Below are 22,395 nucleotides of genomic sequence, written 5' to 3'. Positions count from 1 at the left end.
AGGTGGCGTGCCTGGGACTCTGAAAGTGAACCTCGATCTGACTCCATATCATTAAGTGAAGCATCTCCAGGGCTATGTGCTTCCTGGAGTCCTCTTTGTTGGTGGGACCGAGGCTTCCCACGTGACACCAGTGGTAAAGAACCCGCCTGCCGCCACAGGAGATGTAAGAGACGCAGCATTCAATCTCCGGGTTAGGAAGATCCCGTAGAGGAGGGCATGGCAACCCACTCCAGTGTTCTTGCCTGGAGAATCCCATGGACAGGGGAGCCTGGTGGGCTGCAGTTCACCGGGGGTGGCGAAACAGTCGGACGTGACTGAAGCGACTTAGCGCGCAGGCCTGCCACTGAGCAGCCCGCAGGCAGCTCACTTGTTGGTTCCCTCCTCTGTTCATCCGTGTACCTTGTCAGGGCTGCACACTGAGCTGGGTGCTGTGCATGGAAAGAAGAATAACCTGGCCGCCCGGGCAGCTGCCAGACCTGCGTGGAGCCGAGGCGGAGGGGAGGCACCCAGGCCGCCACACCTGCTGCCCTTAAGCACACGTGCTCTTCCTCTCCAGGCCGATGGGCGGTCCAGAACCAGACTGGCTCGGGGGTCCCTCTGGGTCCTCCCGCAGGTGGATCGTGGGCGCCTGAACATCAGGGTAGACGGTAGAGTCCAACCAGGGACTTTAGGGGCCAAGTGTGGGGAACTGTCCATCTAGGAACCGTCGGTCTCTCACTCTCGAGGAAAGAGTGTAGGAAACACCCTGCTCTCTGGAACACCCCCTCCCTGGTGTGATTCATGGAGAGATTGCCCCCCAAAGTAGGTGTCTCTCTGCCCCCAGGTCCCCAGCTTGCAGCAGGACCAGTCCCCTACTCTGTTGTTAAATGGGCCACCTGGAAAAGCGAGAGAGCAGAAGGCCCTTGTGATTGGCCGTTAGGCGGCCCCCGAGGGACATACTGGGTGACAGATAAGCAGAGGACAGAGGAGTCTGGGACTGGGGTCCCAGTTATCTTAAAGTCCATCTTGGGGAACAATCCCCTGTGGATAAACAAGAGATCCGGGTCGGCCGGTTCGGAAGGGTCTTTGATCCACCTAGAAGTTAATGCTTTTCCGTGGAGAACCACAGAGCGCCCCGCCCAGGGCCACGGAGATAACAGGCAGGCGCAATCGCCCACCAGCGGCCTCTTGATAATGCCCGGTTTTATTGAGGTCTGGTTTTTGCCCAATGGGAACACGTCCGGCGAGCATCAAAGGGACACCGCGTTACCTTGTGCAAAGAATCCCTCGGGGGTGTGCGTGTGGGGAAGGGTGTGTGCGTGGCTGTGTGTGTACAAGGCTGCCCGTTGGCAGTTAGCTTCCTAGAGATCAGAGGCCACCAGCACCGCGGGGGCCTTGACAGGTCACGAACGCCATTCCCTTGTTCTTCTGGCCGGTCCGGCTCCTAAGACGTCTCTGCTGGTGTTGACTTAGCATCTCACGTGGAAGAGCCGCCCCGTGTTGTTGGGTCCCGGGCTCCGTTACAGGGGCTGTCCAGTGAGAGTTTTAAGGGAGAGGTGCGGTGGATGCTCACAGAGGACAAAGCTTACTCGTTTGGGAGTTGCGGACTTGCTTCTCTGTTGTCGCTCGGAGGTGTTCGCACAGCATGAATCATACTCCAGGGATGCAGGGCTCACCGGGGAGAGTGAAAGAAATGGGGCGTGGGGTGGTGCAAGAACACACGGGGTGTAGGAGGTCGTGTCTTTGCAAGGGTGGAGCGGATGAACACGGTGGTTGAGTGTGGTCCTGCAGGAAATGGCGTCTCCCCGCCCACCCCCGGGCGGTGCCTCTTGGCCCTCAGATTTCACCTGGGCAGGCAGGCTACTGGGCCTTGTGAGTGGACCCCTGGCGACAGAGGCAGAGAAATACCGCCCTGCAAGCGGAACATCTGGAAGCTTCCTAAAGCTTATTTCTCAACGAGTTTGCAAGAGTCGGGACATTAGTACACGAGGTTTATAGGCTGGAGGGAACCCAGAGGTTCTAGTTAAGTTCAGTTCAGTTGCTCTAGTTAAGAGTGAGATGCATTCCGACTCTGTGGGGAAGGGCAGGATGTAGGAAGGGAATGTGGGAGCCTTGGAAATGGCCAAGGGAGCCCCAAAGCCCTAGATTCTTTGCCCAGGAATCTGTTCAGTGTCTCTGGGGACAGACCAGGCCCCTGAGCTCCTTTCCTCTTTGATAGCCCTGGTGCAGGGCGACTGGATTTCTCCGCTTTGTTCCAAGCAGGTGCATGAAGTGGACTGGAAGAATCCCGGGGAAGGGAAGAGCAGGAGCTGGGAGGCTCCATCCCCCTGAGCCTTCGCCTCTTAAAGACCCACAGGGAGTTCGCCTCTCCTATAGGACAGTGGTTTTGGCATCAGGGGCCGGTTTCTCCACGGACCCAGGTTGGGTGGGTGGATGGTTTGGGGATGATTCAGGCACGTTGCAGTTATTGTGCACTTTATTTCTCTTTTTGTTGCATCAGCTCCACCTCAGACCATCAGGCATTCGATCCTGCAGGTTGGGGGCCCCTGCTAAGAGAGCCCGACGCATACCTGTCACCCATCTTCCCATCCGGGGGGCCCGGTGGGGCTGACACGGGTGGGACCTATTCATCCTGTAGCTGTGAGCCTCTCTTGTCCCCTGCTCCTCTGTCCTCCACTCCTCTCTCTTTTCCCACCTCACCTCCTTCCCATCCTCCTTTTTAAATTTTTTCCTTCCTCTTCCTCCTCCCCTCTGCTTCCCCCAGTGACATCCTGGACTTTGCGATTTTGGCCAAAGGAAATAAGGAAATGCTTGGCTCAGCCTTTCGGCCAGGCAGGCTGGGGATGAAATAATGAAGGAAAAAGACGGTCCCAGCAGGAGAGAGAACTTACACGTGACCGCATCCTTCTTTGCAAGAAGTCAGAGCATCAACCTGTTCAGCTCTGTCTCTTGCTCAGCAGCTGGTTTCTCATTAGATTCTCTCCTCCCTTTCCTCTCTGACCCGGGTGGAGACTGCCAGCCAAGCTTATTATCAGGACAGCTTTCGAGACGTGAAGTCTCCAGAGTGCATCCCTGTGGGAGGATTCTGGTCTCGGTGCCTGGGGAGTTTACCAATTGGATGCAGAATGGAGGCTCCCCGCTCCTAAACCGGCCCCAGGCAGGATCACCGTTTTTACCAAGACGGTGCTTCTTGTCCCGTGAGTTCATGTTTATAGCGTTGGGTGGGAGCCGGCTCATTTTGTGCTGGCTTCATGAGCGGAGGAGGCTGAGGCTTTGTGTGGTTATTCCTGGGAGACACCTTCTTGCAAGGCGTCCACCCTGTTCCGATGGGAAACAAGGTGACACAGCCACCAGGAATTCCATGCCAGCCAGTCACCCGTCTGGCAGCTGGGATGTGCGTTCCCAGGTCTGCCCTGGTGAGCCTGTGCGGTTTCTGCCTCGGGGCGTCTTGTGTCCTGGCTGTCGCTGGGACTCAGGTGTATCGCTACCTTCTTCTTCTTCTCTCCTCTGGGCTCTCTGGCCCTTTGCAACATGCAGCGGTTCTCAACACCCGCCACCCATCGGAATCAGCAGCACGGCTCTAACTGCTGCCTTGTCCCGCCCTAAGCGATGCCAGCTTCCCCAGGCTGGGCCGAGCCCCAGGCATGGGAGTTTTGAAAAGCTTGCCAGGTGATTCTCAGGTGCAGCCGAAGTCAAGAAAGGGCTGCACCTCAGGGGCAGTGATTGTCTGTGGGAGGGATTCTGCCGTTCCCCATCCCCCACCTCCCAATGCCAGACACACGCCAGTGTCTGAGATGTTTTCAGTGGTCACACTGAGTGGGGCTGCTCCTGGCTTCTCGAGGCTGGAGGCCAGGGGTGTAGTTGAGCATCCTCCAGTGCCTTGGACTTCATCCCAGTGCCAGCCCCCCAACCCCAACCAAGAGCAGCCAGCAACCCTCTTCTCTAGGTCTGTGGGGAAGCAGACGGTGCATGCCCTGATTGACAAGCTCAGTTTCCTATATGGTGCAAGAAGGTCATCATGGACGCAGTGGCTTGAAACCACACTCCCTTCTCCCACAGTCTCTTTCATCGGCCACTTTCACTGGGTGGAAGTCAAGGTGTCGGCAGGGCTGTTTTCCTTCGGGAAGCTCTCGGGAAGGGTTCATTTCCTGGCCTTTCTAGCCTCTGGAGACCTCCTGCTTCCCTTGCCTCCTGCTTCCTGCCTTGAAACACTCCCTCCAGCTTCCCGCTTCTGTCGTGACACGTCCTGGTCCTTCTTCTGTGTCACACCCCCCTCCGCTCCCCTCTTATTAGGACACTTGTGAGTATACGTGTCCCCTCTCCCCCAGTCATCCAAGACAATCTCTGCCTCTCAAGATCCTTGACTTGCTCACACCTGCGCAGTCTCTTTGGCTATAGAAGGTAACAACATTCACAGGTTGCAGGGGTATTAAGACGTATCTCTGGGGGCTGATAGTCAGCACGTCAGGCTTCCCAGGGGGCACAGTGGTAAAGAACCTGTTGGCTGCCAACGGAGGAGAAGCAAGAGATGTGGGTTCCATCCCTGGGTCGGGAAGATCCCCTGGAGGAGGGCATGGCGACCCGCTCCAGTGTTCTTGCCTGGAGAGTCCCAAGGACAGAGGAGCCTGGAGGGCTACAGTCCATGGGGTGGCAGAGAGTCAGACACAACTTGAGCTTGCATGCACACGCGTTCAGCCTTTCACAGGGGCCCTCTTCTTCCTTTCCCAGTCCCCAGTTTTTCTCCAGGGGTTTTTCCACCTGTAGACTCTTAACATGCTTTCTCCTTCTGTCCTGGGTGTTTTCAGAGAGGCAGGGTCTGAAGGGCAAGGCGGCGTGTTGGAGTCCTGTCTAACCAGCTCCTAGTGGCCATAGCAACGGGCAGGAAAACATTCGAATGGGAAAAGCCCGGGTCGGTGGCGGGGGTTGGGGAGCGGGGTGGAGGCAGGTGGGGAGGGGACCCGACCCTGGAGTTAGCAGCTGCCTTAACCTGGAGAATGATGCTGGGGGGAGAGGCAGGGAAGCCGAACAGGCGTCTCGACCACTGTCAGCTTCCTAACCCCCCCACCCCGCCCCCGCATCTGGGTTTCTAAGTGATCTTTCAGATCTCCAGGTGCCCGCTAATCTGCTGGCCCAGTGCCTTTCTCTAGGCTAACAGAGGTGTGTCTTTGGCCAAATACGAACGCTCGACCCAGAAGGGTTTGGTGTGGGGCGAGGGTGTGTCCGGCTCTGCTGAGCTGGTCCTAACCTCGTTCTCCTCCCCTGGGTGGAGGCTCTCATTTCCACCCTCCCGTCCCCAGCCCTCGGCCCCCTCGGCTGGGTCTGTGGGGTTAGGATGAGTCGGGCGGTGGGGGCGCCGTGGTGTGTTTGGCTTTTTGTTTTGTTTTGCGCATGCCTCCCTACGTTCCCCTCTGTGTTTAATGTCCCGGTGCGAGTGCGTGCGGTTGCCCGGAGACGAGAAGGAAGTCCCTGAGTGATTCACCGGCAGCTGCCAATTCATTTGCTCGCCCTGTGCGTCTCCCTGGGGAAAGGCCTTCTCCCTGGTCCTCTCCGGTTCAGCTCAGACAGCTGCTGGTGTCTGAGGAGGGGAAATGTGGAAATCAGAAAGTTTAGCAGGACTTTGGGGCTGTTGGGGGCGTTTCGGGGTCCCAGGGAGTGTCGGAAGGGAGAGACTTCCGGTCTCCCTCTTGGCCGCCTGGAGCCCCAGGGTGCCTCTGTGAAGGCTGCTGCGCTGGCTTTTGGGGAGCTGACTCCTGCCTGCACACTCTCTCCTTCCACAGTGCTCCTGCAGGCAAACGTCTTGAAGCATCTTCTCCCTCCCCCAGGCACTTATGGGAACGTCTTGCCATCTCTGACCATCAGCACCCCTCTCTCTGGCTTCATCGCAGCCCACACATCCCCACCTGGTGTTTAGCCCAAGCACCCAGGAAGGAGAGCTCCCTCGCGCCAGGCTGAGCCGTGACCTCACAGGACCATGGAGGGGCAGAGGGGCCGGTTGGTCCTCCTGCACCCAGAGTCCATGCATGTCCCTCTGATGCTGAGGTCCTTCCGGCCTCAGCTGTGTCAGTTGTTGCCTCTCTGCTGTGGCCCACAGGAGCGGAGCGTGCCTGTCTGGTTTCTGTCTGCCTTCTCAGCATCTCATCCCACATGGTGCTTGTGAACGAGCAGATTTGCAGGTGATTTCTCACGGGCTGGCGGTGATGGAGTCAGAGATGGGGGAGCCCAGATTCATCTGCATTCGTAACTGTGTGTGGGCTTAGACTCTTAGTCATGTCCGACTCTGTGCGACCCCATGGACTGTAGCCCCCCAGGCTCTTCTGTCCAGGGGGATTCTCCATGGAAGAACACTACAGTGGGTTGCCATTCCCTCCTCCAGGGGATCTTCCCGACCCAGGGATTGAACTCGCATCTCCTGTGTTGGCAGACGGACTCTTTGCTGCTGAGCCACCTAGGAAGCCCAATGCTGCTTCTAAAAGCAGTATTTTAGTTAAGGGGGAGAAAAGGCCTGTTTATACTGTTCAAGTTTCCCTGGTGGCTCAGATGGTTAAACAAAAAATCCCCCTGCCAATGCTGGACACCCAGGTTTGATCCTGGAAAGATCCCTTCCCAACCCAGGGATCCAACCCAGGTCTCCCACATTGCAGGCGGATCCATTATCAGCTGAGCCACGAGGAAAGCCCATGAATACTGGAATGGGTGGCCTATCCCTTCTCCAGAGGAACTTCCCGACCCAGGAATTGAAAGGGGGGTCTCCTGCATTGCGGGTGGATTCTTTACCAGCTGAGCCACCAGGGAGGGTCTCGGCAATTTTAAGATGAGGAAGTCCCCTGAGGGCATTTCGTGGTACTCAGTGTATTTGTGGCTCAGAAACGGGGAGTTAGGTGGGGGAGTGGGAAGCGAGGAAAGCGTAAGTCCAAGTCCATCTTCACACATTTACAGTCTGCAGTGCAGAAGGGAAATGCGTTACATCGTATTTTTCCACTTCCTCCCCTATGCACTCTGGATCATCTCCTAATTTATTGTTGAGGGTCTCTTGAGAAGCGGGTGACAGAGGATGAGATGGTGGGTTGGCATCATGGACTCAATAGACACGAGTTTGAGAAAACTCTGAGAGACAGTGAAGGACAGGGAAGCCTGGTGTGCTGCAGTCCATGGGGTTGCAGAGAGTCAGAGACCTGAGCGACTGAACAGCAACCTGTGAAAGCAGGGGGAACTTCCAGCTGAAGTGACCCTCAGGCTTAAGGACCAGGTGCCTGTCATCCTGTACGGAGCAGCGTGGTCCCTCTGTGCCTCAGTTTCTTCATCTGTAAAAACTGGGTGATCTGACCCCTCCATGCTCCTGCCCCCATGGCTCACAAGCTGAAAAACAGAACTGTCCAGAACTGTTCTTCTGAGCTGTATTTGGTTTTTAAAATCAGCCATGGTGTAGTGGTAAGGCTTGTGTGAGGGTTCCCAGCAATGATTCAGTGTACAGATTGGTCGCTCTGTCATGTCCGACACTTTGCGACCCCATGAATTGCAGCACGCCAGGCCTCCCTGTCCATCACCAACTCCCGGAGTTTACCCAGACTCACGTCCATCGAGTCAGTGATGCCATCCAGCCATCTCATCCTCTGTCGTCCCCTTCTCCTCCTGCCCCCAATCCCTCCCAGCATCAGGGTCTTTTCCAATGAGTCAACTCTTCGCATGAGGTAGCCAAAGTACTGGAGTTTCAGCCTCAGCCTCAGTCCTTCCAGTGAACACCCAGGACTGGTATCCTTCAGAATGGACTGGTTGGATCTCCTTGCAGTCCAAGGGACTCTCAAGAGTCTTCTCCAACACCACAGTTCAAAAGCATCAATTCTTCAGCATTCAGCTTTCTTCACAGTCCAACTCTCACATCCATACATGACTACTGGAAAAACCATAGCCTTGCCTAGACGGACCTTTGTTGGCAAAGTAATGTCTCTGCTTTTGAATATGCTATCTAGATTGGTCATAACTTTCCTTCCAAGGAGTAAGCGTCTTTTAATTTCATGGCTGCAGTCACCATCTGCGGTGATTTTGGAGCCCAGAAAAATAAAGTCTGACACTATTTCCACTGTTTCCCCATCCATTTGCCATGAAGTGATGGAACCAGATGCCATGATCTTCGTTTTCTAAATGTTGAGCTTTAAGCCAACTTTTTCACTCTCCTCTTTCACTTTCATCAAGAGGCTCTTCAGTTCTTCTTCTCTTTCTGCCGTAAGGGTGGCATCATCTGCATATCTGAGGTTATTGATATTTCTCCTGGCAATCTTGATTCCAGCTTGTGCTTCTTCCACTCCAGCGGTTCTCATGATGTACTCTGCATATAAGTTAAATAAGCAGGGTGACAATATACAGCCTTGACGTACTCCTTTTCCTATTTGGAAGCAGTCTGTTGTTCCATGTCCAGTTCTAACTGGTGCTTCCTGACCTGCATATAGGTTTCTCAAGAGGCAGGTTAGGTGGTCTGGTATTCCCATCTCTTTCAGAATTTTCCACAGGTTATTGTGATCCACACAGTCAAAGGCTTTGGCATAGTCAATAAAGCAGAAATAGATGTTTTTCTGGAACTCTCTTGCTATTTCCATGATCCAGCGGATGTTGGCAATCTGATCTCTGGTTCCTCTGCCTTTTCTAAAACCAGCTTGAACATCAGGAAGTTCACTGTACACGTATTGCTGAAGCCTGGCTTGGAGAATTTTGAGCATTACTTTACTAGCGTGTGAGATGAGTGCAATAGTGCAGTAGTTTGAGCATTCTTTGGCATTGCCTTTCTTTGGGATTGGAATGAACACTGACCTTTTCCAGTCCTGTGGCCACTGCTGAGTTTTCCATATTTGCTGGCATATTGAGTGCAGCACTTTCACAGCATCATCTTTCAGGATTTGAAAGAGCTCAACTGGAATTCCATCACCTCCACTAGCTTTGTTTGTAGTGATGCTTTCTAAGGCCTACTTGACTTCACATTCCAGGATGTCTGGCTCTAGGTCAGTGATCACACCATCGTGATTATCTGGGTCATGAAGATCTTTTTTGTACAGTTCTTCTGTGTATTCTTGCCACCTCTTCTTAATATCTTCTGCTTCTGTTAGGTCCATACCATTTCTGTCCTTTATCGAGCCCATCTTTGCATGAAATGTTCCCTTGGTATCTCTAATTTTCTTGAAGAGGTCTCTAGTCTTTCCCATTCTGTTGTTTTCCTCTATTTCTTTGCATTGTTCGCTGAGGAAGGCTTTCTTATCTCTTCTTGCTATTCTTTGGAACTCTGCATTCAGATGCTTATATCTTTCCTTTTCTCCTTTGCTTTTTGCTTCTCTTCTTTTCACAGCTATTTGTAAGGCCTCCCCAGACAGCCATTTTGCTTTTTTGCATTCCTTTTCCATGGGGATGGTCTTGATCCCTGTACACTGGAGACAGGGATTCAGTGTACAGAGTTCCTTGAACAGTATGTGTTAGTCACTTAGTCATGTCCGACTGTTTCTGACTCCATGGACTATAGCCTGCCAGGCTCCATTCTCCATGGAATTCTCCAGGCAAGAATACTGGAGTGGTTTGCCATTTCCTTCTCCAGGACATCTTCCCAACCCAGGGATCAATCCCGGATCTTCTGCATTGGCAGGTGGATTTTTTACCATCTGAGCTGCAAAGGAAACTTGAACAGTATAAACAGGCCTTTTCCCTGCCTTAGCTAAAATACTGCTTGAAGGAACGTTGGGCCACCCAGGTGGCTCAGCAGTAAAGAATCTGCCTGCCAGCGCAGGAGATGTGAGTTCGATCCCTGGGTTGGGAAGATACCCTTGGAGAAGGAGATGCAACCCACTCCATTATTCTTGCCTGGGAAATGCTATGGACAGAGGAGCCTGGCAGGCTACAGTTGTTGGGGTCACAAAGAGCCGGACACGACCGAGCAACTGAAGAACAACAACAGTGTTCTATTCAGTAGCTAGAACATTCTGGATTAAAGGCAGTAAGGTGATGTTCGTTGTTCAAATTCCTCCATTGAAAGGACAGAATGCAGAGTCTCACTGTGTTGCTGTTTTTTTGTCCACAGGCCTGGGAGGCAGGACAGGTGGAGAACTGTTCCTCTCGCCCACAGTCCCCACCAGGAACCTCAGTGTAACCATGAAGACCCCAAGGAGCTAAGATGGGACCTTCTCTTAAGAGGCAAGTGCTCTGGATTGGAATGAGAAGTCTTATTTTGGAGAATGGACTTCCCTGGTGGCTCAGTTGGTAAAGAATCTGCCTGCAACATAGGAGACCCAGGTTTGATCCCTGGGTCAGGAAGATACCGTGGAGAAGGAAATGGCTACCCACTCCAGAATTCTTGTCCCATGGACAGAGGAGCTCGGCAGGTTACAGGTCCATGGGGTTGCAAAGAATTGGACGCAACTGAGTGACTAACACACACATGCTTTCTGGAGGCTAAAGGAGCTTCTGGATTTAAGAAGATGTTTGAGAGAAGGCAAAGAACCTCGGCCTGAGGAATCCTGTGTGTGTTGACCTGTGTGAACAGGAGGCCACCTCCAGCTGAAGGGGAAGCCATGACCGTGGACCTTATAACTTCTTCTGCTGGTGCCTGGTCTTCAGACCATCCCCCACCAGTCCTTGGAAACCAGAGGGTTTTCTCCTGCATTCTTTTATTCTCGCCACCTCCCACGTCTGCTGAGCCTTCGGACTCAGCAGTTCTCTTACTCCATCACTTCTCAGCTGGATATAGAGCAAAAAGTTCACTACACGTAAGTCTACTGATCTTACATTTTGCTCCTTCTGAAAAAGCTGGTGTTTGCATGTTGCTGTACAAGCAGCCTTGGAAGAGCATCCCTCCTCATTGTATGTGTGTGGGGTCTGGCCCCACAGGCTCCAACATGATGCAGGTCTGTGCAGAAATTCTTCAGGCTGTAAAGATGCTAGGGCGTTGGAGGGGCCCTCGCAGGGAGCTGGATCCTGAAGGCTGGCGTCACCCACGTTCACCTTCTCGGTTTGGATTGCACACAGGTGCACGTCTGGAGGAGCAGAACACGGACACGTCTTCTGTTGACACAGATGCGTGATCAGCTCCCAGAGGGGCAGTCGGAGTCCACGTCAGAACACCGTGCTTCGTTACAGACTATCCAGCGGCCAGAGTTGATGGTGTTTCTAGAGGACCCCTTCTTTCCAGTGTGTCCGGACCATAGATGGGGCCCCACAAAACCCAAGTCCTGTTGATGAAGTGAACCTTTTCTGTTGAGAACAAAACAGCTCATGATGAAACAAAAATAATACAGCCACTGGAAACAATGGAAAATAGACTGTGGGATGTGTGTGTGTGTGTGTGTGTGTGTCACACGTTTGTATAAAATAAGAGCCAAGAAGAAAATTTCTGCATCTTAGCTAGACAGACTAAGAGCTAAAAACTCTTGGGGTGGTGTTGTCTGGAGAGTGAAGGAGTTGGCTGGAAGACTTCCTGAAATTCCTTTGACCTCTAGGGTCCCGTAAAATATCAGGGGCGTGTAAACTGGGCCGAAGTGTGTGCTTTCTGTCTGAAGTCTCCTGGATAACCTTCGAGGTCAGCTCAGATGCTGTTGACTCGGAACTCCCCTCCCCCAATTCCCTTCCCTTTCCAGACACGGGCTTTATCTGGGATAAGGCAGCGGAACTTGGTAGTGGTAGTGGGGGAGAGAGAAGGAGGTTGCGCCAGCCACAGTTTGGGGGTGCTCTCGACAAGTGGGAACAACCAGAAGGCAAATTACAGGTTCTTCCCAGGTGAGTGAAAGCCAGGCTTTCGGGAGCGCATGCCATCCTGAAGTTGTTGCTTCTTGTCAGAGGATCAAGGCTTTATCTCTTCTGCTGAAAGACAGGCTTAAGCATCTCATCTAACCCTGCTCATCTTGTTTGGTGGCCCCGGTGGGGGGCAGGGGTGTACGGAGGTCATCACCTACTAGGGTAGAGATGAGCACGCAAGCATCTAGAAAAGACTCTGTCACTGCACACCTGTCGAGATAAAGACCCAACCTCCTGCACGTGTGTCTTTCCCTCTGTCCTGAATTTCCGTGCCTTCACTGCTGTTGAAGGAACACTGGCCAGCTCCTGGGGTGTCATTGTTCTTTTTTTTTTTAAAAAGGACTCATTTCAGATGTTTCCCTCATTTTTATACCCCACATGTGGTCATTGGTTCCAGAAGAAGTCCCACTGTGGTGCCAAAAGCAGAAGTTTCCTCTTTTCCCCTCTTTTCTTCTCTTCTCATCCACGTCGAATCCCAGATCCCCAGAGCCTGAAGTGGTCTAGAGATCTAGATCTACCCTCGACTAGTGCAGGAATCCCGTTTCCAGCATCGGATGCGGGATGGGCAGGCCGTGGGGGAGGCAGCCTTTCTGGCAGCTTGAGAGAGACCTGGGAGAGAAGGTTGGATGATGTTCAGCCTTAGGGGGGACAGCAGAATTCCAAGGAGTACTTCATCCACGTGTGTCAATTTCTTCATCCGATAGTGAGCCAAAGGCATCTCATTTCTGGGTCCGGCTGTGTGTCTTACGCTGATAAAAAAGCAGAGAGGAGGGAGACAAGGAGACCTGAGTTTTTGTCCCAGGAAGTCCCACTTCTCAGCTCTTTCCATGTAAAATGAGGGAGTCACATCACACGTTCCCCAAAACCCCTTCTAGCCATGTCATCCACAGTTGCCATATGGAAGGATAGAGTTCATGACTTAAAAATTTTGCTATTTTTTTTTCTCTCTGGCTCAAGTCCTAGCCTTAATTTCCTTTTCCCTTAAGTTTTTAAAAAGTATCCAGCAGTTGTTTGTCTATCTGATGATTTATTTTTTGGTTGCGTCTCATGGCGTGTGGGATCTTTGTTCCTTGACCAGGGATTGAACTCTCACCTCTTGCAATGGAAGCAAAGAGTTTTAATGACTGGACCTCCAGGGCAGTCCCCAGGTTGATTTCAGCTTGCTCCAAGCTCATGTATAAGTCACTCAAGCCTTTTTCTCCAGGTCTCAGTTTTTCCCATCAATAAAATGGGAGAGGAAGGGGGTGGTCTTAATGGTCCTCCAAGTTCTCCTCCTGTGTGTCCCGTTCTAAGCCTTGTCTGACGCAGCCCATGGCTGACGGGTAACTCTTGCTTTGCCTTCGGCCACACCAGCCAGAGACAGGGCTGTCTTAGAAAGTCCATTACCAACGACTCCTTCAAAGCCGTTTGTACTTGTCAGTGCACCGAGCAAGAGTTTGTCGAAGGAGAAGGCAAATAGACATACAGACTGATGACAGGCCAGGGGGAGGGGGCCCGCTGTTTGCCCGGGGTGACTGGGAGGCAGAGAAAAAACCTGCCTGCCGTCTTGACCAATAAATAAAAACTGGGAGCTCTGCGTGGCTAAAACTATAGGGGATTTATTAGCTTGCTCAGGGAAAGGCAAATATTGAGCCTTACGTTGGCCCGGCCTGGGACTTGCCTTTTGGCATTTGTATGCTGTCCGGCACCCATCACCGTGTACTCCAGGTTATCGGGTTCTGTCGAAGGGTTTTTTTAAAAGGATTTTTTCCGTCTCCTTCTTCTTTCCTTCCTCCTTGCCTGCCCCCTCGCCCCCACCCCCCAGCTCCCACCTTCTCCGATAGCTCAGCCCTGGGCTTCAGCGAGGTGGGGAAAACACCATGGAAGCCTTGTTGTCCTGGGTGTGAGGCGCCTGTGTTCAGGGCTCCAGCTGCCCAGGGGGTTTACCGTGGCCATGGCTTGGGGCTGCAAACCCGCCAGGTGGTCCTTGGGGGGTCTCCTCCCTCCTCCGCCCTGAGCGCTTCAGAAGTCAGGTCCCAGGCAGTTGGGCGAAGCTCGTGCCTCTCATTAAAATAAGCATCACCACCACCACTGGAAAAAAAGACACAGACCTCCTGGTTTCTAAGTTTTTCACAGTGAACATGTGATTTCGGCCTGAAATGCCCAACGGTGAACTGACCGGGCTTGTCACTCTCCACGTGAGGCTGGCTGGGACCTGGGACACTGCTGTACCTAGACAGCATCTCCTCCAGCAACAAAAGACAGAGAGACGGTAAGGACTAGACATGACTGTGATGTGCAGCTGGGGCAAATGCTGGACAGTAACATAACAGAAAGGCTCAAAAGCCAACTGCCACTTCTGAGGCATCTGGAGCAAAAGCAGGGTGTGGAGAGCAAACGCAGGGTCCTGCACGTGTCCCCTGCACACAGCACCTCCCAGGTTTGCCCACCCAGGCCCCGCTCTGCCTGACCCCTGGACCTGCCTCCTGCCCTCGCCCCATGGAAGGAGCCAGCTCCCTCCACTTGGGGAACAAGCAAGGGGCCTGTTACTTGTTTTCATTGCCCACTGCTGTAGCAGGAGCCCGAATAAAGCTTGCCTGAATTTCTTGTCTGGTCTGTCATCAATTGCTGTTGATCGGGTAAGGCCAAGAACCCGTGGAGATATCCAGTCCCCAGGGGATGGACAGACACCCAGTCTCTCCAGTTTCCAAGAATGAGCCTCAGCGGAACCAAACTAGCTGGCATGTTCTTTACCCTATGCTGGAAACATCTTCAGTCTGAAGCGCTGCAGCTCCAGGTACCCAGGCAGAGATCCACATGCCCAGGCAGAGAGCCAGGTGCCCAGGTAGAGATCCAGGTGCCCAGGCAGAGATCCAGGCACTCAGGTACAGATCCAGGTGCCCAGGTAGAGATCCAGGTGCCCAGATCGAGATTCAGGTACTCAGGTAGAGATCCAGATATCCAGATCAAGATCCAGGTACTCAGGTAGAGATCCAGGTACTCAGGTCTCCTTGATGGTGGTCCCTGATACCCACCCGCTGTGGGGTACAGCATACCAATGCACATTGCTCCATGTCAGACGCCCAAGGCCCTTTTCTAGGCCACCCTGCTAGCCATCCGTGGAGAAGACTTGGTCCCAGCCCACCCGGATATAGCAGTTCCCCACTACTACTCATGCGGTCAAGAGCTGGGAAATGTTCTGGAATTGCTTAATTAGGAAAGCTCCTTTCACACTCCAGTGGTGATTTTTGATTGAACTCAGCATGAGTTTTAATCCTCTGGCAGTTCTTCCTGGATGAGTCTATGTTGGGCAGCCAGGCTACTGAAATCCTGTGCATCCTTAAAGGTCGTTTCAAATGCTGCCTGCTCTAGGAAGCCTTCCTGGGTTTATTATTCCCTCTCAATCGGTTGTGACCTCCCACTCTGTCACATTCTCTTAAAGCATCTGGCATTGGCTAGGGACCCCAAAAAGAATAAGTTTGAAAGTGTAAGAGGTGACCCAGTTTCTGCTTTTATGAGAGAAACAGAGTATTGAGAGAAAAAAAGTTTAAAACAAGTTCAGAATAAGCACAGTAAATGACACAAAAAATGGTATGGTAAGGAAAGGGCGATCAGCATTTTGGGGTCCCTGGCCAAAGCCAAGGTCACTGGAGACCTGCAGTTCAGAAGTCTTGAGTCGTAGCCTCATGGCTTTTACCCGGTAGGTATACAAGGAAGATGTGGAGTTGATTTTCCGTATTCATGATCTGTTACTGTATGTCCCACTAAACTTGCCTGGTGTTTTTTTGTTTTTTTGACTGCCTATTAATCAATAAAGTGTTTCCTGAACAGCAGAAAAACTGTGCTTGTTCCTTGATTGGTTGGTTTTTCTGCAGAATCTCTTCTTGAAATAGAATATGCCTGCTTTTTGCCAGTTATCTGAGAGCTAGGGCCATTTTTAGGGGCTTCCCAGGTGGCACTGTTGGTAAAGAACCCTGCTGCCAATGCAGGAGACATAAGAGACACAGGTTTGATCCCCGGGTCAGGAAGATCTCCTGGAGGAGGGCATGGCAACCCACTCCAATATTCTTGCCTGGAGAATTCCATGGACAGAGGAGCCTGGTGGGCTACAGCCCATAGGATCACAGAGAGTCAGACACGACCACAGCAACTTAGCATGCATGCAGAGTGATTTTTAAGATAGGAAAGAAAAAATTTAAATCAGAAGTTTAGATCAGAATTTCTAAAGAATTTCTCTGTGTCTAATAGGGAGAGAAATGGAAGAAAAGCACAAGACACGTGGGGTGTCCTTTGCCTTTAGGATCTTACAGTCTGGTTGGACAAGAACCGCACATATAAAACCATCAATTGCATTCGCCAAATAAACTCACGGTTAGTACTCCTGGAGAATCTGGGTGGATGGTGCTGCCTGCCTGCTCTCCATCCCATCATGAATGTTTCCAGCAACAGAGAAGTTGGACAATGGTGACCAGATTCCCTGCTAAAGGGGATGGACTTCCTAGGTCCAAGGGCACACACTCCTGAGGAATGGTCCTTCCTAGGTCCAAGGGCTTAACATTGGAGGACAGAAAGCAGAGAAAGAGACATCACTCTAGAGCAAGCAGACCCAAGGAGAGAAGACACTGCTCCCGTTTGTCATCTGATTAACCAGCCTTTCTGTGGGGCGGGGAGCAGAAAGAGAGGCAGAAGTTTCTGTTTTGGGGAAGAGAAGAACTCAAAGACCACCCCCTCTTCTTCACACAGATGAGTAAAGTTAGAATTTGGATGAAGTGGGTGTCATCTGTGGGCTCTGGTCACCAGGACCAATATCAAACGTTCAAGAAATGATAAGACACTTGGCCAAGCAAAACCAAGCAGTTCAGAAAATAATGCACGCAGACGCAGAGAACAGACAGGTGGGCCCAGGGAGGGAAGGGGGAGGGCGGGGTGAATTGAGGGAGTAGCGTTGACATAAACACTGCCATGTGTAACAGAGAGAGCTAGTGGGAAGCTGCTGTATAGCCCAGGGAGCTCACCTGGGTGATGACCTTGCAGGGTGGGTGGGAGGGAGGCTCAGGAGGGAGGGGAGAACACACACATATAGCTGATTCACTGTTCATTGTACATCAGAAACTAACACAACAGAGTAAAGCAATTATACTCCAAAAAAGAAAAGAATACAGCCCAATGTCTTACAGGGCGATAGGGTTTGAAAGCTCTTGGCAATGCTTCTCACGTGAATCTCACAGCAACGCTGTGAGATGGTATTAAGACCTTGTTGTCATGGGTGATGAGAGTTAGGTGAGGGAGATTGAATGACTTGCCCTAAAGCACATCCTGTAAGGTCCCTGCCCTAAGGACAGTGTCACAGTTTCTCTGTGCAAACTGTATCAGTCACGGCAGGCTGCTGTGACAAAACAGCCCGGAATCTCCGTTGCTTTGTCTAAGGCATCTTCCCTGTTCATTTCTCAGGAGGATGTGCGCTGGCAGTTGTGGAAGCAGGATGCTCTTTTTATGCACATATTCAGAAACCCAGCTTCCTGCCTTACGGCACCACCTGAGCTCTAGCAGTGACACTTCTGGGGGGTATCTTAGCCTCATCTTTGAGCGGCTTCGTAGGGTTTAGATGAGTTATTCCAGGTGTGGCAAAAGAATGACGCCAGGGACACAGCGTTCAATAAACATGGGCTTTTAGCTCTATGCTGGGACCTGTCTGCCACGACTCTGGGCTCACGAGATCTCTGCATCTGTGTGGGAAAAGACTTCAGCTGCGAGCTCCACCGCAACGTCTGCGTTTCCCCAACGTGAACAATCTCCCCAGCTCTGGCAAGCTCTTTCAGCTACATGGTTTGTTTTAACGGTCTAGAACTGAGTTCCAGCGAAGAACACAGATGATAATCCCGGGATACTGGCCCTCGGACAGTGATTCCACTTCCTGGGGCCCCTCAAGACCACGTGAGCTTCATGTGACCCTAATACTGGTCAAGATTTTTCTCCCCAAGGCCAAGTTCTCTCCCAAACCTGCTGAGTGCCTCTACAAACCAAGGAAGCTCTGCAGGATACTCTATCAGACGGACATATCGGGTTCACGGAAACTTTCTGTTGCTTTCTCCCCCCAGGGAGAGGAAAGTTCTGATCTCACAATCCAGGCAGCCTTTCTCCATTTTCACACCTAGATTTCAAATCACACCCTTCTCCTCCACTGCCGCCCAACAAGCTCCCCTCTCAGCTCTCCCCTCCTGCTGGGCGTGGGTTCTTGTAGCTACGAGACCTCCGTTGCCCAAGATTTCTGGCACCGGCTCATGTGTTCCATCTTCAGCTCTGCTGGCACCGCCGGAGAATGGAAAGGCTGGTCTGTTTACAGGACGCGGGGCCAGAGCAGCATTAGAAACTAAGGAGCAAATAAAATGTTGTAAACACATTTCCTTTCCAGTAAGGAGTGTTCCTTGCCGGGTCCTTCAACAGGAACCATTTTTCTCATGTGTTTGGATTAACGCTCATGCTGAGCAATTACCCTGCCCAGGGAGGGGCTCCCTGTTTCCGTTGGCTATTTATTTTGATTTTGGGCACCTCTCCCCGCTTTGAGCATCACACACCTAATAGTAAAGAAACTGGGCTCCATCTCGGGGCCCAGGGAGCAGCCCCTCCCCAGCCTTCCTCTGTCGTCTCTTCCATCACTCTTTCGGCTCCAAACAAGGTGAAGGCCTGGGCTGTGGGGGGAGTTTTGCCCTGGGATGGAAGCCATTCTCCATGGAGAAGGAGGGAAGGAGGTGAAGCAGAGGAGAGAAATGGCTCCAGATAAAAGCTGGAACGTGCACAAAGGGTTGTGTGCGGGTGACTGTCTCTCTGTAAAGGCTCTTCAGCAGAGCCTTCGTGTGAGTTTTCTGCCGGAGCCGAAAGCCATTGATCTCAGGTTTCCTGACTCCAGCAGGTAGCTTATTGTAAAACAGTTCATCCAGAGGGGAAAAAAACACCTTGTTTCAGCATTTTGATTTTTTTTTTTTTTTTCAGTGCTCTGAACCAGACTTGTAAGAAAGGATATAGAGAACACTCCTTCCCCTGCCCACCCCCAGCTCTGAAATAGATTTCACTGGGGGGGAAAAAGAACCAAACAACTTCCAACAATGATTAATCTTGTTTACAAATGCGTTGTGTTATGAAGGGCCCCTGTTTGCTGATTTTTTTAAAAAGAATTTTTATTTAAATATTTTTGGCTGTGCTGGGTCTCTGTGGCCGCGCCGGCTTTTCTGCAGTTGCGGTGGGTGGAGGCTTCTGTCACGTTGCAATGGTGTTTGGGCCTCTCCTCGAGGAGGCTTCTCTTGTCGGAGGCCCCGACTAGGCCTGTGGGCTTCAGGAGCTGCACCTCCCAGGCTCTAGGGCACAGGCTCCATCGTTATGGCGTACGGGCTCAGCTCCTCTGCAGCACGTGGGATCTTCCCGCACCAGGATCGAACCCGTGTCTACCCCCGAGCCACCAGGGGAGCCCCCTATTTACAGATTGCAACCCCCCTCCCCTTCCTCCTTCCCCTCTGCCCCCTGTTTTCCTTCTGTGCAGGGATGGAGGAGGGGAGGCCCGCCCAGTGCTGACCGTGGTCAGTGTGGGGAATCCTCACTTTTAAGTTCATGTCATTTCCCAAATTCCTTGCCTTTGCCGGGTTGCTGCTGTGAACTGATGTTCTTGGAGGTGCTGAATTCAGAGTGGCGGTGAAGAGTGAGCCAAGTGGTGCTGACTCACAGACAAATCATGGGATGACTCTGACTTCGGAGTCCTTAAGGTTGGACTCAGTGGAGGCATCAGGAAGAGGCTGGAGATGGACGGTGAGGTCTGCCGCCCCCCCGCCACAGCTTCTCCATGAACCCCCCAGACTGCAAACGGCCTTCCTGACGGCCACCCCTACACCTCCTCCCAAAGACATCCCAGACGGGTCACCAGGTCACCTGCCCTGGGCTTTACCTGGGTCATGAGTTGGTGACAAAGTGAAGGGCAAAGCGAGACCCTTTCCCCTCTGACGGTTGTGGACTTTCTCACACCTTGTCTTCCGAGGGCGAAAGGCTTCTTCTTCCAGGGGGTGTGAGACCCTCATCAATGAAACCCGGTCGGCACTGGAATGATCCTGGACACGCGTGATAATGAGTGAAAAGTGCAGAACCACGTGCTGAGCCTGGATCCCAAGTGTGCTGCCGGCCCTGTGCCTGGTGGAGGCGAGCCTCGAGTAGGCTTTTCCAGAATCAAGGAGGAGGAACGTCTGAAGATCCACCCCCAAGCTGGTGCCCAGGTCCCCTCAAGAGCAATGGGAGAGTCTCACTTAAAAAAAAAAAAAGATTAGTATTCGGCAATCTGACCCAGTGAGAGACTGTGGTCCTTGTTCATGGACTTTGGTCTGGGGACCTCCGAGGTTCTGGTGGGTCAATTAAGCCACCCAACCTCCCTCGGCAAGTTGGTGGTGAGCAGTGATGGATCAGGCCTCTGGTCTCCACCTGAAACGGGCTTCCCTAGAGAGTACCTCAGGGAGAGGAGGCCCGAGAAGGTGTCTGGGGAACAGGAGGAGGGCTCCAGTGCAGGCAAAATGCTGCAGAAGCAGAATGCATTCATGGTAGCGCTGTGCCTGCCGTCAGGGGTGGGCGCGCGTGCTCCGGGGTCAAGAATGCTTTGAATAAGAGGCGCTGAGGGCGGACCAGCCCTCCACGGGGCCTGCTGGGCTCTCCAGGGATGGGAAGACTTCATCCGGGCTGCAGCCCATCCTCAGTTCTGCTCTATTTAGAACACTTTTCTCTTTTTTTTTTGGTGGAAAGCAGATTGCAGAGGAGGAAAGCACCCAGCCAGGCGGGGAGGAGTCTGGTTCTGCCCTGGCTTCCAGAACTGGGGGTGGAGGGAGGGAGAGGTCAAGGCTGAGACTCAGGGCAGGAGGCACCAGCCACAGCCCGCCCCTGCCCCCCATCTCCTCCTCATCGGCACCTTTTCCCTCCAGCCTGGCAGGCAGCCCTTCTCTGGGCAGAGCTTACAGAGGCAAGGTCACAGAGGGAGACCATTTCCACTCTTACAAGGTGAGATAGGCACGCAACATTTTATTTTATTTTTTTTCCCACAATATTTGAATGTATGTCATAGATTGTCCCATGCATTGTAACAAGACAATCACATCTTGTTACAAAAACCAAAGTCCAAAGGCAAAGAGAAAACCCTTCATGTTGTGCTTTTTTTAAGCATAAGCATTAACTTCCAAGAAGCACCGCCCAAAAGATTATTGATCAGAGTGTCTAAACTACACTCTGAGCAACATCCCAGAATTTTCTGATTGAATTTATTATTTTTTAAATTAATTAATTTATTTTAATTGGAGGCTAATTACAATACTGTGGTGGTTTTTGCCATACATTGACATGAATCAGTCATGGGTATACATGTGTTCCCCATCCTGAACCCCCATTCCACCTCCCTTCCCATCCCATCCGTCAGGGTCATCCCAGTGCACCAGCCCTGAGCACCCTGTCTTATGCATCGAACCTAGGCACTCGACATTTTAAATCCCAGAGTCCCTTTGACAGAAAGCCCCACTGCGGCAAAGACCCGCTTGGGTGAGGAATGCTGCCTGGTGGACTCCGTCCCCCGCCCCCTGCCGTGGAGCCCAGCAACGCAGGAGGCTCTGCCCACTGGGCTCCAGTTGGCATCTCCGACTTCCCTTCTCTGCTGGATTCTTTTGCACGAGGGGCCAGAGTCACTCACCTTCTGGGTCAAGGCAGCTGTGAGATGAACGGCAGCTGTTCCTGGAGAACTTTGAAGCAGCAGTGTTCTGTACCTGATTGTGCATGCGTGTGTGTGTGTGTGCGTGTGTGTGCGTGAGTCGCTTCAGTTGTGTCTGACTCTGCGATCCTATGGACTGTAGCCCACCGGGCTCCTCTGTCCATGAGATTCTCCAGGCAAGAATACTGGAGTGGGTTGCCGTGCCCATCTCCAGAGCATCTTCCCAACCCGGGGATTGAACCCACAGTTCAAGTCTCTTAAGTCTCCTGCATTGGCAGGTGGATTCTTTACTATGAGTGCCACCTGAGAAGCCCTTTATAAGGATTATCCAGCCCCAAATGTCTATAGTGTCAAGATCGAGAAACTTTTTTTTTTAAACCTCCGCTGCCAGATTGAAGGGCTTCCCTGGTAGCTAGCTGGTAAAGAATCCGCCGTCAATGCAGGAGACCGTGGTTTGATTCCTGGGTCAGAAAGATCCCCAGGAGAAGGGAAAGGCTACCCACTCCAGGATTCTGGCCTGGAGAATTCAGTCCACGGGGACTATACAGTCCATGCGGTCGCAAAGAGTCGGACACGACTGAGAGACGTTCTGCCAGGTTGAAACAAACGTGAACCCTCACCTCCCGGCTCTGCATCGCTTTATTTATCAAAGGAGAAAAAGAAATCTGTTATTTTTTCCAAGTGCATTTCCCCCTGTATCTTATCAAGAACCACCAAGTTCAGCACACCCTTGATTAGTCACTTCCATTAACAGTGTTTATTTTGGGGTTTGTGTTTATTTTTTAACGTGGTTGCCCTCATCCCCCTCTCTTCCTTATGCTCTTGTGGTGCCGGCCAGCTTTCCAGCACAATCTTGTCCACCGGGGTCCCCAGTCCCCGAACCCACTGGGCCAGCTCCTGAGGTGGGAGGGCAACCTCTCCGCCCACCCTCCCTCCTTTGGGGGGCTGGGGCT

General features: G+C 52.3%; 1 long non-coding RNA gene across 2 annotated transcripts in view; it reads left to right on the top strand.

Annotated features, from left to right (window-relative positions):
* The window catches only part of LOC138992054 (uncharacterized), a 162,028-nt gene extending 146,482 nt beyond the window's left edge, over window positions 1–15,546 (top strand). For both annotated transcript variants that reach the window (XR_011467857.1, XR_011467858.1), the window contains one exon: window positions 10,034–15,546. This is a non-coding gene — a long non-coding RNA (uncharacterized lncRNA). The remainder of the gene's footprint in view (window positions 1–10,033) is intronic.
* Window positions 15,547–22,395: the final 6,849 nt, after the last annotated feature.

Source organism: Bos mutus, chromosome 19 (assembly GCF_027580195.1).
Source record: "Bos mutus isolate GX-2022 chromosome 19, NWIPB_WYAK_1.1, whole genome shotgun sequence".
Classification (NCBI taxonomy): domain Eukaryota; kingdom Metazoa; phylum Chordata; class Mammalia; order Artiodactyla; family Bovidae; genus Bos; species Bos mutus.
The sequence above is the reverse complement of the archived record's forward strand: the minus strand, read 5'-3'. Positions and strand labels throughout refer to the sequence as shown.